Genomic DNA, 2821 nt, shown 5'->3' with positions numbered 1-2821 from the left:
CATAAAATTTAATTTTTGAAACCCCCTTTGCTATTTCTTCGTATTTGTTCGTTGCCTTGGCCGCTTTTTCGTTGGGTTTTTAGGTTGTTGTAAAACCCGTTAATTTTTGAAACCCCCTTTGCTATTTCTCGAAACTTCGAATTAAGTTTATGTTTCGTACGGTAGTCGTCACATGTTCCTAGCTCCTCTTGAAATCGCTCTAAAATGCGAAACGAAAAATGTTCTCCCGGTTGTGCGTTTCCCTGAATCAAATCTTCAGAAATATCAACCCATGCTTTGACCAAAACTAGCTTTTCGTGTGGAACCCATGCTGTCGGCTTTTGTCTTCCCGGTTGTGCGACACCCTCGCGCACTTGTTTTTTCCCTTTACGTCTTTGTGGTGGTGGTGTTGGTTGAGTTTCGGGAACCATGTCTTCTTCTTCCGTATCATTCGATTCATCGACAAGTTGGTGGTGTTGTTGGGTTTGGGTTTGAGTTTCAGTTTGAGTTTGGGGTTGAGGTTGATTTGGCGATTGTTTATCCGGAAACACAACAAAGTTTGAAAACATTTGCGATGGAACATTTGGAACTTGCATCAGGTAATATTGGCCAACATTTTGGTATTGGAATTGTAGTGGAGATTGAATTGGAGCATCAAGTTGTGGGCGGTAACTCCTCGCGGGGATGAATCGATAGCAAAAATGTTGCGAGGAGGTATGTTTATACTTGAACCATGACTTTTTTTTTCCTTCGATCGGAACTTGGGGTTTGCTTGTCGTGATTCATTTTTTTTTTCTTGATATAAAGTAAAGAGAATAGAGGATAGTGTGATGTTTTTAAGTTATATGTATATATTTATAGTAGTGGTAAAATGATAAAAAAAAAAACAAAAAAAAAGAAATAAAAACAAAAGTAGCCGTTACAGCCTAAAAAAAATTACATTTTTTACCGTTATTCAAGACAAAATTGCAAAAATGGTTCCTATGGTATGCATTTTTTTGGGGTTTTAGTCCAAACCTCGATTTTTTTGGATTGATGGTCCTTTTGAGGTAATTTTGTTGCATTTTTTGTCCCCTAGTAAACTGAAATGACTGTAATGCCCTTATGATATTTTTTTTAATGTTTTTTTTCTTTAATTTAAATAAAAAAGAAAATAAATAATTAAATTGGAACCACGTATCTTTCTCTCTTTTCTCTTTTCTCTCTCTCATAAGGCAAAACCCAACGACCCCCATCATCTTCTTCCCACCCTTCGTTTTTTTTACTGTCTCTCCTTATCTCTCCTTCTCCTCTTATGTTATCTCTTTAGTGATATCAATCTTCCAACGTCGCCATTTCCTCCACCGACGAAAGCAGCCAACACTGCCGTCTACTACTCAAATGTTGGCATCTCTGCCTAGGGCCACCATATCATCTCCGAATGACCGCCCACCTTTAGCAATTATCAACTTCTCCAATTGTGTTTGATTCTTATGGATATTTCCTTCGATTTATGTTGTTCGAGGCTTAGTGATTTCATATCATATTGATTTCTAGCATATTGTCTCTACTTCACATCTCCAACAACTCGATTTAGGTTTTAGATAGTTTTGAAGGTTGAAATCGAGGTTATCCTAGAACCTACATACTTCTGGGCTGACAATGATTCTATATTTCCACCTCTGTACTTTGTCTTGAGCTTTTTAAGTTGGTGTAATTTTGTGATATTGGAAAATTTTATTTGTACTGTGGTATTACTGAATAAGCAGCAAGCTGCAACCCAATGGAGTTGGAGACTGACTAGAAAACTGAATAAGGTTTCTTTTTAATTTTCAAGGGAACTGGTGGTCAAGGAGGGAAGTGGGTAACATGGTTGCTTGACATAGATCCAATCGATTCATCTCATGAAGTTGGGTGATTGTTCAACTGGGTTTTTGATATGTATCTGTGAGTTTTGATTTGCAGGTGTGTAAGTCTTTCATCATCAATTTTTGGGTTTTACATCATCAATTTTAAGGTTCTTGATTATTTATACATCAATTGTTATAATCGTGTGTATGTGTGTTCATGGTGGTGTGTGTATGTATGGGTTGAAGAAAATGAAGTGGGCAGCTGAGGTTATACTGAATTTTGAAGGTCACAGGCAAGAGAAACTTACGGGAAAAGTGAAGAACGATCAATATCCAGATACGGTTCTCAGAGAGAGAGAGAGAGAGAGAGAGAGAGAGAGAGAGAGAGAGAGAGAGAGAGAGAGAGAGAGAGAGACTCTTTTTATTTATTAATTATTAAAATAGATAAATATATATTAAATTAAAGAAATGAAAGTAAAATGAAAAATAAATACATAAGGGGCATTGCAGTCATTTAAGTTTACCAAGGGACCAAATACACATCAAAACTAGGCCAAAAGACCACCAATCCAAAATAATCGAGGTTTGGACCAAACCTCAGAAAAAATGCATACCACATGGACCATTTTTGCAGTTTTGTCGTTATTCAACGATTGTTTTTCAACAAAAAAAAAAAGGCCGGCCAATCGCAGCAAGAGAGAGAGCGGGAGAGGCTCTCCTCTCCGTTTCCCGCATAACTCATTCCCGAGCCGACGGTGCAGTGTTCCGCCGAGTGGGAAGATCCCCGCTTCCGTTCCCCGAACCCGCTCCGTCCGACCTAATAACAAATGCATCTCTACATGTACGAAAAGATCCATGGTTGATGAAAAGGAAAAGAGTTTGTTAATGAAAAAAAGTAAAAGCGAATAGGTTTTAAGAATGAGAAATAACAATTTCTTTTAATTTGATTTTAATTGTCGACATATTCTGTTTTTTTTAATCTAATACTATTTGCCACTGTTGTAAAAATCTCG

At 37.3% G+C, this 2821-nt stretch overlaps 1 long non-coding RNA gene across 1 annotated transcript; it reads left to right on the top strand.

Annotated features, from left to right (window-relative positions):
- Nucleotides 1-1162: 1162 nt before the first annotated feature.
- Nucleotides 1163-2755, top strand: LOC145008423 (uncharacterized). The gene is made up of 2 exons (XR_013663428.1): nt 1163-1923; nt 2055-2755. It is a non-coding gene; the product is annotated as an uncharacterized LOC145008423 (long non-coding RNA).
- The last annotated feature ends 66 nt before the right edge of the window (nt 2756-2821 follow it).

Source organism: Lactuca saligna, chromosome 8 (genome assembly GCF_052625555.1).
Source record: "Lactuca saligna cultivar CGN05327 chromosome 8, ASM5262555v1, whole genome shotgun sequence".
Lineage (NCBI taxonomy): Eukaryota > Viridiplantae > Streptophyta > Magnoliopsida > Asterales > Asteraceae > Lactuca > Lactuca saligna.
Note: the sequence above shows the minus strand (reverse complement) of the source record. Positions and strands in the feature narration are given on the sequence as shown.